A 12682-nucleotide genomic window follows, 5' to 3' on the forward strand; every position below is an offset into this window, starting at 1 on the left:
AAATTGACTTTTGATATTCTGCAATATGATTTTTTGCTTGCTTTTTCATTGAGCAATGCAACAGTATATATTTATCAAAATATAAATTATTGAATTCAAAGTGTTTAGGTAACAAAATATGTTTCTGCCAATTTCGAACTGGGGACCTTTCACGTGTGAGGCAAACATGAAATCACTACACTACAGATACTACATGAAAAATTTGCGACCATCATCCAATAAAAAATGATCTTTGACATTCAGTATGGCATGCTAAAATAAACTTTTTATCTGATTGTATTTTTATTGAGCATTTTACTCAAAAATTCATTGTTTTAAAATTCTAAAGCTAAAAGATTGTTTCTGCCCAGTTTCGAACTGGGGATCTTTCACGTGTTAGGCGAACGTGATAACCACTACACTACAGAAACTGACTCACGTGGTCCCATCACTATCTAGTCTGGAAGTACAAATGACACATGCTTTTCTTAGAAATATAATCTTTTCTTAACTTTTTTTCCTATTTTCTAATAATTTTGATGCTATTTTTCCACTTTGCATTTCAAGAGGACACATTCACTTATTATCAATTCTGATCATTGTATTTACTAAATAAATCTTTTTTTAATATATTTCTGACCAATTTTGAAGGGGGACCTTATGCATATTGGGTAAATGTGAATAACTCTACACTACAGGTACTTCATGAATGCAACACCATCCAATATGCATGGTAGAAGGGAAATTGACTTTTGATATTCTGCAATATGATTTTTGCTTGCTTTTTCATTGAGCAATGCAACAGTAGATAGTTATCAAAATATAAATTATTGAATTCAAAGTGTTTAGGTAACAAAATATGTTTCTGCCCAGTTTTGAACTGAGGACCTTTCGCGTGTGAGGCGAAAGTGATAACCTCTACACTACAGAAACTACATGAAAACAGCATCTCCCGCCATCCAATAAAAAATGATCTTTGACATACATTATGGCATTCTGAAATAAACTTTTTATATGATTGCATTTTTATTTGGCATTTCAACCAAAAATCCCTTGTTTTAAAATTCTAAAGATAACACCACATTTCTGCCCAGTTTCGAACTGGGGACCTTTTGTGTTTTAGGCGAATGTGATAACCACTACAATACAGAAACTGACTTTTGAAGATCTCATCACTATGGAGTCGGGAAGTACCATTGGCAAACCGTTTTCATAGAATTTTTTTTTCTAAACTTATTTTTCTATTTTCTAATAATTTCTATGCTATTTTGTCCACTTTGCATTTCAAGAGGACACATTCACTTATTAATAGTTCTGATCATTGTATTTAATAAAAAAATCTATTTTTAATGTATTTCTGACCAATTTTGAAGGGGAACCTTATGCATATTCGCTAAATGTGAATAATACTACACTACAGGTACTTCATGAATGCAATACCATCCAATATGCATGGTAGAAGGGAAATTGACTTTTGATATTCTGCAATATGATTTTTTGCTTGCTTTTTCATTGAGCAATGCAACAGTATATATTTATCAAAATATAAATTATTGAATTCAAAGTGTTTAGGTAACAAAATATGTTTCTGCCAATTTCGAACTGGGGACCTTTCACGTGTGAGGCAAACATGAAATCACTACACTACAGATACTACATGAAAAATTTGCGACCATCATCCAATAAAAAATGATCTTTGACATTCAGTATGGCATGCTAAAATAAACTTTTTATCTGATTGTATTTTTATTGAGCATTTAACCCAAAAATTCATTGTTTTAAAATTCTAAAAGATTGTTTCTACCCAGTTTCGAACTGGGGACCTTTCGCGTGTTAGGCGAACGTGATAACCACTACACTACAGAAACTGACTCTCGTGGACCCCATCACTATCTAGTCTGGAAGTACAAATGACACATGCTTTTCTTAGAAATTTAATTTTTCTAAACTTTTTTCCTATTTTCTAATAATTTTGACGCTATTTTTCCACTTTGCATTTCAAGAGGACACATTCACTTATTATCAATTCTGATCATTGTATTTACTAAAAATTTTTTTTTTATGTATTTCTGACCAATTTTGAAGGGGGACCTTATGCATATTGGGTAAATGTGAATAACTCTACACTACAGGTACTTCATGAATGCAACACCATCCAATATGCATGGTAGAAGGGAAATTGACTTTTGATATTCTGCAATATGATTTTTGCTTGCTTTTTCATTAAGCAATGCAACAGTAGATAGTTATCAAAATATAAATTATTGAATTCAAAGTGTTTAGGTGACAAAATATGTTTCTGCTCAGTTTTGAACTGAGGACCTTTCGCGTGTGAGGTGAAAGTGATAACCTCTACACTACAGAAACTACATGGAAACAGCATCTCCCGCCATCCAATAAAAAATGATTTTGACATACATTATGGCATTCTGAAATAAACTTTTTATATGATTGCATTTTTATTTGGCATTTCAACCAAAAATCCCTTGTTTTAAAATTCTAAAGATAACAGCACATTTCTGCCCAGTTTCGAACTGGGGACCTTTTGTGTTTTAGGCGAATGTGATAACCACTACAATACAGAAACTGACTTTTGAAGATCTCATCACTATGGAGTCGGGAAGTACCATTGGCAAACCATTTTCATAGAATTTTTTTTTCTAAACTTATTTTTCTATTTTCTAATAATTTCTATGCTATTTTTTCCACTTTGCATTTCAAGAGGACACATTCACTTATTAATAGTTCTGATCATTGTATTTAATAAAAAAATCTATTTTTAATGTATTTCTGACCAATTTTGAAGGGGAACCTTATGCATATTCGCTAAATGTGAATAATACTACACTACAGGTACTTCATGAATGCAACACCATCCAATATGCATGGTAGAAGGGAAATTGACTTTTGATATTCTGCAATATGATTTTTTGCTTGCTTTTTCATTGAGCAATGCAACAGTATATATTTATCAAAATATAAATTATTGAATTCAAAGTGTTTAGGTAACAAAATATGTTTCTGCCAATTTCGAACTGGGGACCTTTCACGTGTGAGGCAAACATGAAATCACTACACTACAGATACTACATGAAAAATTTGCGACCATCATCCAATAAAAAATGATCTTTGACATTCAGTATGGCATGCTAAAATAAACTTTTTATCTGATTGTATTTTTATTGAGCATTTTACCCAAAAATTCATTGTTTTAAAATTCTAAAGCTAAAAGATTGTTTCTACCCAGTTTCGAACTGGGGACCTTTCGCGTGTTAAGCAAACGTGATAACCACTACACTACAGAAACTGACTCTCGTGGATCCCATCACTATCTAGTCTGGAAGTACAAATGACACATGCTTTTCTTAGAAATGTAATTTTTCTAAACTTTTTTCCTATTTTCTAATAATTTTGACGCTATTTTTCCACTTTGCATTTCAAGAGGACACATTCACTTATTATCAATTCTGATCATTGTATTTACTAAAAAATTTTTTTTTAATGTATTTCTGACCAATTTTGAAGGGGGACCTTATGCATATTGGGTAAATGTGAATAACTCTACACTACAGGTACTTCATGAATGCAACACCATCCAATATGCATGGTAGAAGGGAAATTGACTTTTGATATTCTGCAATATGATTTTTTGCTTGCTTTTTCATTGAGCAATGCAACAGTATATAGTTATCAAAATATAAGTTATTGAATTCAAAGTGTTTAGGTAACAAAATATTTTTCTGCCAATTTCGAACTGGGGACCTTTCACGTGTGAGGCAAACATGAAATCACCACACTACAGATACTACATGAAAAATTTGCGACCATCATCCAATAAAAAATGATCTTTGACATTCAGTATGGCATGCTAAAATAAACTTTTTATCTGATTGTATTTTTATTGAGCATTTTACCCAAAAATTCATTGTTTTAAAATTCTAAAGCTAAAAGACTGTTTCTGCCCAGTTTTGAACTAGAGACCTTTCGCGTGTTAGGCGAACGTGATAACCACTATACTACAGAAACTGACTCTTGTGGGTCCCATCACTATCTAGTCTGGAAGTACAAATGACACATGCTTTTCTTAGAAATATAATTTTTTCTAAACTTTTTTTCCTATTTTCTAATAATTTTGACGCTATTTTTCCACTTTGCATTTCAAGAGGACACATTCACTTATTATCAATTCTGATCAGTGTATTTTCTAAAAAAATCTTTTTTTAATGTATTTCTGACCAATTTTGAAGGGGGACCTTATGCATATTGGGTAAATGTGAATAACTCTACACTACAGGTACTTCATGAATGCAACACGATCCAATATGCATGGTAGAAGGGAAATTGACTTTTGATATTCTGCAATATGATTTTTGCTTGCTTTTTCATTGAGCAATGCAACAGTAGATAGTTATCAAAATATAAATTATTGAATTCAAAGTGTTTAGGAAACAAAATATGTTTCTGCCCAGTTTTGAATTGAGGACCTTTCGCGTGTGAGGCGAAAGTGATAACCACTACACTACAGAAACTACATGGAAACAGCGTCTCCCGCCATCCAATAAAAAATGATCTTTGACATACATTATGGCATTCTGAAATAAACTTTTTATATGATTGCATTTTTATTTGGCATTTCAACCAAAAATCCCTTGTTTTAAAATTCTAAAGATAACAGCACATTTCTGCCCAGTTTCGAACTGGGGACCTTTTGTGTTTTAGGCGAATGTGATAACCACTACAATACAGAAACTGACTTTTGAAGATCTCATCACTATGGAGTCGGGAAGTACCATTGGCAAACCGTTTTCATAGAATTTTTTTTTCTAAACTTATTTTTCTATTTTCTAATAATTTCTATGCTATTTTGTCCACTTTGCATTTCAAGAGGACACATTCACTTATTAATAGTTCTGATCATTGTATTTAATAAAAAAAAATCTATTTTTAATATATTTCTGACCAATTTTGAAGGGGAACCTTATGCATATTGGGTAAATGTGAATAACTCTACACTACAGGTACTTCATGAATGCAACACCATCCAATATGCATGGTAGAAGGGAAATTGACTTTTGATATTCTGCAATATGATTTTTTGCTTGCTTTTTCATTGAGCAATGCAACAGTATATAGTTATCAAAATATAAATTATTGAATTCAAAGTGTTTAGGTAACAAAATATGTTTCTGCCAATTTCGAACTGGGGACCTTTCACGTGTGAGGCAAACATGAAATCACTACACTACAGATACTACATGAAAAATTTGCGACCATCATCCAATAAAAAATTATCTTTGACATTCAGTATGGCATGCTAAAATAAACTTTTTATCTGATTGTATTTTTATTGAGCATTTTACCCAAAAATTCATTGTTTTAAAATTCTAAAGCTAAAAGATTGTTTCTGCCCAGTTTCGAACTGGGGACCTTTCGCGTGTTAGGCGAACGTGATAACCACTACACTACAGAAACTGACTCTTGTGGATCCCATCACTATCTAGTCTGGAAGTACAAATGACACATGCTTTTCTTAGAAATGTAATTTTTCTAAACTTTTTTCCTATTTTCTAATAATTTTGACGCTATTTTTCCACTTTGCATTTCAAGAGGACACATTCACTTATTATCAATTCTGATCATTGTATTTACTAAAAAATTTTTTTTAATGTATTTCTGACCAATTTTGAAGGGGGACCTTATGCATATTGGGTAAATGTGAATAACTCTACACTACAGGTACTTCATGAATGCAACACCATCCAATATGCATGGTAGAAGGGAAATTGACTTTTGATATTCTGCAATATGATTTTTGCTTGCTTTTTCATTGAGCAATGCAACAGTAGATAGTTATCAAAATATAAATTATTGAATTCAAAGTGTTTAGGTAACAAAATATGTTTCTGCCCAGTTTTGAACTGAGGACCTTTCGCGTGTGAGGCGAAAGTGATAACCTCTACACTACAGAAACTACATGAAAACAGCATCTCCCGCCATCCAATAAAAAATGATCTTTGACATACATTATGGCATTCTGAAATAAACTTTTTATATGATTGCATTTTTATTTGGCATTTCAACCAAAAATCCCTTGTTTTAAAATTCTAAAGATAACACCACATTTCTGCCCAGTTTCGAACTGGGGACCTTTTGTGTTTTAGGCGAATGTGATAACCACTACAATACAGAAACTGACTTTTGAAGATCTCATCACTATGGAGTCGGGAAGTACCATTGGCAAACCGTTTTCATATAATTTTTTTTTCTAAACTTATTTTTCTATTTTCTAATAATTTCTATGCTATTTTTTCCACTTTGCATTTCAAGAGGACACATTCACTTATTAATAGTTCTGATCATTGTATTTAATTAAAAAATCTATTTTTAATGTATTTCTGACCAATTTTGAAGGGGAACCTTATGCATATTCGCTAAATGTGAATAATACTACACTACAGGTACTTCATGAATGCAACACCATCCAATATGCATGGTAGAAGGGAAATTGACTTTTGATATTCTGCAATATGATTTTTTGCTTGCTTTTTCATTGAGCAATGCAACAGTATATATTTATCAAAATATAAATTATTGAATTCAAAGTGTTTAGGTAACAAAATATGTTTCTGCCAATTTCGAACTGGGGACCTTTCACGTGTGAGGCAAACATGAAATCACTACACTACAGATACTACATGAAAAATTTGCGACCATCATCCAATAAAAAATGATCTTTGACATTCAGTATGGCATGCTAAAATAAACTTTTTATCTGATTGTATTTTTATTGAGCATTTTACCCAAAAATTAATTGTTTTAAAATTCTAAAGCTAAAAGATTGTTTCTACCCAGTTTTGAACTGGGGACCTTTCGCGTGTTAGGCGAACGTGATAACCACTACACTACCGAAACTGACTCTCGTGGATCCCATCACTATCTAGTCTGGAAGTACAAATGACACATGCTTTTCTTAGAAATGTAATTTTTCTAAACTTTTTTCCTATTTTCTAATAATTTTGACGCTATTTTTCCACTTTGCATTTCAAGAGGACACATTCACTTATTATCAATTCTGATCATTATATTTACTAAAAAAATTTTTTTAATGTATTTCTGACCAATTTTGAAGGGGGACCTTATGCATATTGGGTAAATGTGAATAACTCTACACTACAGGTACTTCATGAATGCAACACCATCCAATATGCATGGTAGAAGGGAAATTGACTTTTGATATTCTGCAATATGATTTTTTGCTTGCTTTTTCATTGAGCAATGCAACAGTATATAGTTATCAAAATATAAATTATTGAATTCAAAGTGTTTAGGTAACAAAATATGTTTCTGCCAATTTCGAACTGGGGACCTTTCACGTGTGAGGCAAACATGAAATCACCACACTACAGATACTACATGAAAAATTTGCGACCATCATCCAATAAAAAATGATCTTTGACATTCAGTATGGCATGCTAAAATAAACTTTTTATCTGATTGTATTTTTATTGAGCATTTTACCCAAAAATTCATTGTTTTAAAATTCTAAAGCTAAAAGATTGTTTCTGCCCAGTTTTGAACTGGGGACCTTTCGCGTGTTTGGCGAACGTGATAACCACTACACTACAGAAACTGACTCTTGTGGGTCCCATCACTATCTAGTCTGGAAGTACAAATGACACATGCTTTTCTTAGAAATATAATTTTTTCTAAACTTTTTTTCCTATTTTCTAATAATTTTGACGCTATTTTTCCACTTTGCATTTCAAGAGGACACATTCACTTATTATCAATTCTGATCATTGTATTTACTAAAAAAAAAATCTTTTTTTAATGTATTTCTGACCAATTTTGAAGGGGGACCTTATGCATATTGGGTAAATGTGAATAACTCTACACTACAGGTACTTCATGAATGCAACACCATCCAATATGCATGGTAGAAGGGAAATTGACTTTTGATATTCTGCAATATGATTTTTGCTTGCTTTTTCATTGAGCAATGCAACAGTAGATAGTTATCAAAATATAAATTATTGAATTCAAAGTGTTTAGGTAACAAAATATGTTTCTGCCCAGTTTTGAACTAAGGACCTTTCGCGTGTGAGGCGAAAGTGATAACCACTACACTACAGAAACTACATGGAAACAGTGTCTCCCGCCATCCAATAAAAAATGATCTTTGACATACATTATGGCATTCTGAAATAAACTTTTTATATGATTGCATTTTTATTTGGCATTTCAACCAAAAATCCCTTGTTTTAAAATTCTAAAGATAACAGCACATTTCTGCCCAGTTTCGAACTGGGGACCTTTTGTGTTTTAGGCGAATGTGATAACCACTACAATACAGAAACTGACTTTTGAAGATCTCATCACTATGGAGTCGGGAAGTACCATTGGCAAACCGTTTTCATAGAATTTTTTTTTCTAAACTTATTTTTCTATTTTCTAATAATTTCTATGCTATTTTTTCCACTTTGCATTTCAAGAGGACACATTCACTTATTAATAGTTCTGATCATTGTATTTAATAAAAAAATCTATTTTTAATGTATTTCTGACCAATTTTGAAGGGGAACCTTATGCATATTCGCTAAATGTGAATAATTCTACACTACAGGTACTTCATGAATGCAACACCATCCAATATGCATGGTAGAAGGGAAATTGACTTTTGATATTCTGCAATATGATTTTTTGCTTGCTTTTTCATTGAGCAATGCAACAGTATATATTTATCAAAATATAAATTATTGAATTCAAAGTGTTTAGGTAACAAAATATGTTTCTGCCAATTTCGAACTGGGGACCTTTCACGTGTGAGGCAAACATGAAATCACTACACTACAGATACTACATGAAAAATTTGCGACCATCATCCAATAAAAAATGATCTTTGACATTCAGTATGGCATGCTAAAATAAACTTTTTATCTGATTGTATTTTTATTGAGCATTTTACCCAAAAATTCATTGTTTTAAAATTCTAAAAGATTGTTTCTGCCCAGTTTCGAACTGGGGACCTTTCGCGTGTTAGGCGAACGTGATAACCACTACACTACAGAAACTGACTCTTGTGGGTCCCATCACTATCTAGTCTGGAAGTACAAATGACACATGCTTTTCTTAGAAATATAATTTTTTCTAAACTTTTTTTCCTATTTTCTAATAATTTTGACGCTATTTTTCCACTTTGCATTTCAAGAGGACACATTCACTTATTATCAATTCTGATCATTGTATTTACTAAAAAAAATCTTTTTTTAATGTATTTCTGACCAATTTTGAAGGGGGACCTTATGCATATTGGGTAAATGTGAATAACTCTACACTACAGGTACTTCATGAATGCAACACGATCCAATATGCATGGTAGAAGGGAAATTGACTTTTGATATTCTGCAATATGATTTTTGCTTGCTTTTTCATTGAGCAATGCAACAGTAGATAGTTATCAAAATATAAATTATTGAATTCAAAGTGTATAGGTAACAAAATATGTTTCTGCCCAGTTTTGAATTGAGGACCTTTCGCGTGTGAGGCGAAAGTGATAACCACTACACTACAGAAACTACATGGAAACAGCGTCTCCCGCCATCCAATAAAAAATGATCTTTGACATACATTATGGAATTCTGAAATAAACTTTTTATATGATTGCATTTTTATTTGGCATTTCAACCAAAAATCCCTTGTTTTAAAATTCTAAAGATAACAGCACATTTCTGCCCAGTTTCGAACTGGGGACCTTTTGTGTTTTAGGCGAATGTGATAACCACTACAATACAGAAACTGACTTTTGAAGATCTCATCACTATGGAGTCGGGAAGTACCATTGGCAAACCGTTTTCATAGAATTTTTTTTCTAAACTTATTTTTCTATTTTCTAATAATTTCTATGCTATTTTGTCCACTTTGCATTTCAAGAGGACACATTCACTTATTAATAGTTCTGATCATTGTATTTAATAAAAAAAATCTATTTTTAATATATTTCTGACCAAGTTTGAAGGGGAACCTTATGCATATTGGCTAAATGTGAATAATACTACACTACAGGTACTTCATGAATGCAACACCATCCAATATGCATGGTAGAAGGGAAATTGACTTTTGATATTCTGCAATATGATTTTTTGCTTGCTTTTTCATTGAGCAATGCAACAGTATATAGTTATCAAAATATAAATTATTGAATTCAAAGTGTTTAGGTAACAAAATATGTTTCTGCCAATTTCGAACTGGGGACCTTTCACGTGTGAGGCAAACATGAAATCACTACACTACAGATACTACATGAAAAATTTGCGACCATCATCCAATAAAAAATGATCTTTGACATTCAGTATGGCATGCTAAAATAAACTTTTTATCTGATTGTATTTTTATTGAGCATTTTACCCAAAAATTCATTGTTTTAAAATTCTAAAGCTAAGAGATTGTTTCTGCCCAGTTTCGAACTGGGGACCTTTCGCGTGTTAGGCGAACGTGATAACCACTACACTACAGAAACTGACTCTCGTGGATCCCATCACTATCTAGTCTGGAAGTACAAATGACACATGCTTTTCTTAGAAATTTAATTTTTCTTAACTTTTTTCCTATTTTCTAATAATTTTGACGCTATTTTTCCACTTTGCATTTCAAGAGGACACACTCACTTATTATCAATTCTGATCATTGTATTTACTAAAAAAATATTTTTTAATGTATTTCTGACCAATTTTGAAGGGGGACCTTATGCATATTGGGTAAATGTGAATAACTCTACACTACAGGTACTTCATGAATGCAACACCATCCAATATGCATGGTAGAAGGGAAATTGACTTTTGATATTCTGCAATATGATTTTTTGCTTGCTTTTTCATTGAGCAATGCAACAGTATATAGTTATCAAAATATAAATTATTGAATTCAAAGTGTTTAGGTAACAAAATATGTTTCTGCCAATTTCGAACTGGGGACCTTTCACGTGTGAGGCAAACATGAAATCACTACACTACAGATACTACATGAAAAATTTGCGACCATCATCCAATAAAAAATGATCTTTGACATTCAGTATGGCATGCTAAAATAAACTTTTTATCTGATTGTATTTTTATTGAGCATTTTACCCAAAAATTCATTGTTTTAAAATTCTAAAGCTAAAAGATTGTTTCTGCCCAGTTTCGAACTGGGGACCTTTTGCGTGTTAGGCAAACGTGATAACCACTACACTACAGAAACTGACTCTCGTGGATCCCATCACTATCTAGTCTGGAAGTACAAATGACACATGCTTTTCTTAGAAATGTAATTTTTCTAAACTTTTTTCCTATTTTCTAATAATTTTGACGCTATTTTTCCACTTTGCATTTCAAGAGGACACATTCACTTATTATCAATTCTGATCATTGTATTTACTAAAAAAAAATTTTTAATGTATTTCTGACCAATTTTGAAGGGGGACCTTATGCATATTGGGTAAATGTGAATAACTCTACACTACAGGTACTTCATGAATGCAACTCCATCCAATATGCATGGTAGAAGGGAAATTGACTTTTGATATTCTGCAATATGATTTTTGCTTGCTTTTTCATTGAGCAATGCAACAGTAGATAGTTATCAAAATATAAATTATTGAATTCAAAGTGTTTAGGTAACAAAATATGTTTCTGCCCAGTTTTGAACTGAGGACCTTTCGCGTGTGAGGCGAAAGTGAAAACCACTACACTACAGAAACTACATGGAAACAGCATCTCCCGCCATCCAATAAAAAATGATCTTTGACAATCATTATGGCATTCTGAAATAAACTTTTTATATGATTGCATTTTTATTTGGCATTTCAACCAAAAATCCCTTGTTTTAAAATTCTAAAGATAACAGCACATTTCTGCCCAGTTTCGAACTGGGGATCTTTTGTGTTTTAGGCGAATGTGATAACCACTACAATACAGAAACTGACTTTTGAAGATCTCATCACTATGGAGTCGGGAAGTACCATTGGCAAACCGTTTTCATAGAATTTTTTTTTCTAAACTTATTTTTCTATTTTCTAATAATTTCTATGCTATTTTTTCCACTTTGCATTTCAAGAGGACACATTCACTTATTAATAGTTCTGATCATTGTATTTAATAAAAAAATCTATTTTTAATGTATTTCTGACCAATTTTGAAGGGGAACCTTATGCATATTGGCTAAATGTGAATAATACTACACTACAGGTACTTCATGAATGCAACACCATCCAATATGCATGGTAGAAGGGAAATTGACTTTTGATATTCTGCAATATGATTTTTTGCTTGCTTTTTCATTGAGCAATGCAACAGTATATATTTATCAAAATATAAATTATTGAATTCAAAGTGTTTAGGTAACAAAATATGTTTCTGCCAATTTCGAACTGGGGACCTTTCACGTGTGAGGCAAACATGAAATTACTACACTACAGATACTACATGAAAAATTTGCGACCATCATCCAATAAAAAATGATCTTTGACATTCAGTATGGCATGCTAAAATAAACTTTTTATCTGATTGTATTTTTATTGAGCATTTTACCCAAAAATTCATTGTTTTAAAATTCTAAAGCTAAAAGATTGTTTCTACCCAGTTTCGAACTGGGGACCTTTCGCGTGTTAGGCGAACGTGATAACCACTACACTACAGAAACTGACTCTTGTGGATCCCATCACTATCTA

General features: G+C 32.0%; 18 non-coding genes across 18 annotated transcripts; all 18 read right to left on the reverse strand.

Annotated features, from left to right (window-relative positions):
- Positions 1-337: 337 nt before the first annotated feature.
- On the reverse strand, positions 338-410 carry TRNAV-AAC (transfer RNA valine (anticodon AAC)). Its single transcript has one exon. It is a non-coding gene; the product is annotated as a tRNA-Val (tRNA).
- A 429-nt stretch (positions 411-839) lies between these two features.
- On the reverse strand, positions 840-912 carry TRNAV-CAC (transfer RNA valine (anticodon CAC)). The gene has a single exon. It is a non-coding gene; the product is annotated as a tRNA-Val (tRNA).
- An 862-nt stretch (positions 913-1774) lies between these two features.
- On the reverse strand, positions 1775-1847 carry TRNAV-AAC (transfer RNA valine (anticodon AAC)). The gene has a single exon. It is a non-coding gene; the product is annotated as a tRNA-Val (tRNA).
- A 426-nt stretch (positions 1848-2273) lies between these two features.
- On the reverse strand, positions 2274-2346 carry TRNAV-CAC (transfer RNA valine (anticodon CAC)). The gene has a single exon. It is a non-coding gene; the product is annotated as a tRNA-Val (tRNA).
- An 867-nt stretch (positions 2347-3213) lies between these two features.
- TRNAV-AAC (transfer RNA valine (anticodon AAC)) lies at positions 3214-3286 on the reverse strand. The gene has a single exon. It is a non-coding gene; the product is annotated as a tRNA-Val (tRNA).
- Positions 3287-3932: 646 nt separating this feature from the next.
- On the reverse strand, positions 3933-4005 carry TRNAV-AAC (transfer RNA valine (anticodon AAC)). The gene has a single exon. It is a non-coding gene; the product is annotated as a tRNA-Val (tRNA).
- Positions 4006-4435: 430 nt separating this feature from the next.
- On the reverse strand, positions 4436-4508 carry TRNAV-CAC (transfer RNA valine (anticodon CAC)). Its single transcript has one exon. It is a non-coding gene; the product is annotated as a tRNA-Val (tRNA).
- An 870-nt stretch (positions 4509-5378) lies between these two features.
- On the reverse strand, positions 5379-5451 carry TRNAV-AAC (transfer RNA valine (anticodon AAC)). The gene has a single exon. It is a non-coding gene; the product is annotated as a tRNA-Val (tRNA).
- Positions 5452-5877: 426 nt separating this feature from the next.
- TRNAV-CAC (transfer RNA valine (anticodon CAC)) lies at positions 5878-5950 on the reverse strand. Its single transcript has one exon. It is a non-coding gene; the product is annotated as a tRNA-Val (tRNA).
- An 868-nt stretch (positions 5951-6818) lies between these two features.
- On the reverse strand, positions 6819-6891 carry TRNAV-AAC (transfer RNA valine (anticodon AAC)). Its single transcript has one exon. It is a non-coding gene; the product is annotated as a tRNA-Val (tRNA).
- A 645-nt stretch (positions 6892-7536) lies between these two features.
- Positions 7537-7609, reverse strand: TRNAV-AAC (transfer RNA valine (anticodon AAC)). The gene has a single exon. It is a non-coding gene; the product is annotated as a tRNA-Val (tRNA).
- A 433-nt stretch (positions 7610-8042) lies between these two features.
- TRNAV-CAC (transfer RNA valine (anticodon CAC)) lies at positions 8043-8115 on the reverse strand. The gene has a single exon. It is a non-coding gene; the product is annotated as a tRNA-Val (tRNA).
- Positions 8116-8977: 862 nt separating this feature from the next.
- On the reverse strand, positions 8978-9050 carry TRNAV-AAC (transfer RNA valine (anticodon AAC)). Its single transcript has one exon. It is a non-coding gene; the product is annotated as a tRNA-Val (tRNA).
- A 431-nt stretch (positions 9051-9481) lies between these two features.
- TRNAV-CAC (transfer RNA valine (anticodon CAC)) lies at positions 9482-9554 on the reverse strand. Its single transcript has one exon. It is a non-coding gene; the product is annotated as a tRNA-Val (tRNA).
- An 868-nt stretch (positions 9555-10422) lies between these two features.
- On the reverse strand, positions 10423-10495 carry TRNAV-AAC (transfer RNA valine (anticodon AAC)). Its single transcript has one exon. It is a non-coding gene; the product is annotated as a tRNA-Val (tRNA).
- A 646-nt stretch (positions 10496-11141) lies between these two features.
- TRNAV-AAC (transfer RNA valine (anticodon AAC)) lies at positions 11142-11214 on the reverse strand. Its single transcript has one exon. It is a non-coding gene; the product is annotated as a tRNA-Val (tRNA).
- Positions 11215-11640: 426 nt separating this feature from the next.
- TRNAV-CAC (transfer RNA valine (anticodon CAC)) lies at positions 11641-11713 on the reverse strand. Its single transcript has one exon. It is a non-coding gene; the product is annotated as a tRNA-Val (tRNA).
- An 868-nt stretch (positions 11714-12581) lies between these two features.
- Positions 12582-12654, reverse strand: TRNAV-AAC (transfer RNA valine (anticodon AAC)). Its single transcript has one exon. It is a non-coding gene; the product is annotated as a tRNA-Val (tRNA).
- Between the last annotated feature and the right edge of the window lie 28 nt (positions 12655-12682).

The sequence above is a fragment of the Pseudophryne corroboree genome, chromosome 4 (assembly GCF_028390025.1).
Source record: "Pseudophryne corroboree isolate aPseCor3 chromosome 4, aPseCor3.hap2, whole genome shotgun sequence".
Lineage (NCBI taxonomy): Eukaryota > Metazoa > Chordata > Amphibia > Anura > Myobatrachidae > Pseudophryne > Pseudophryne corroboree.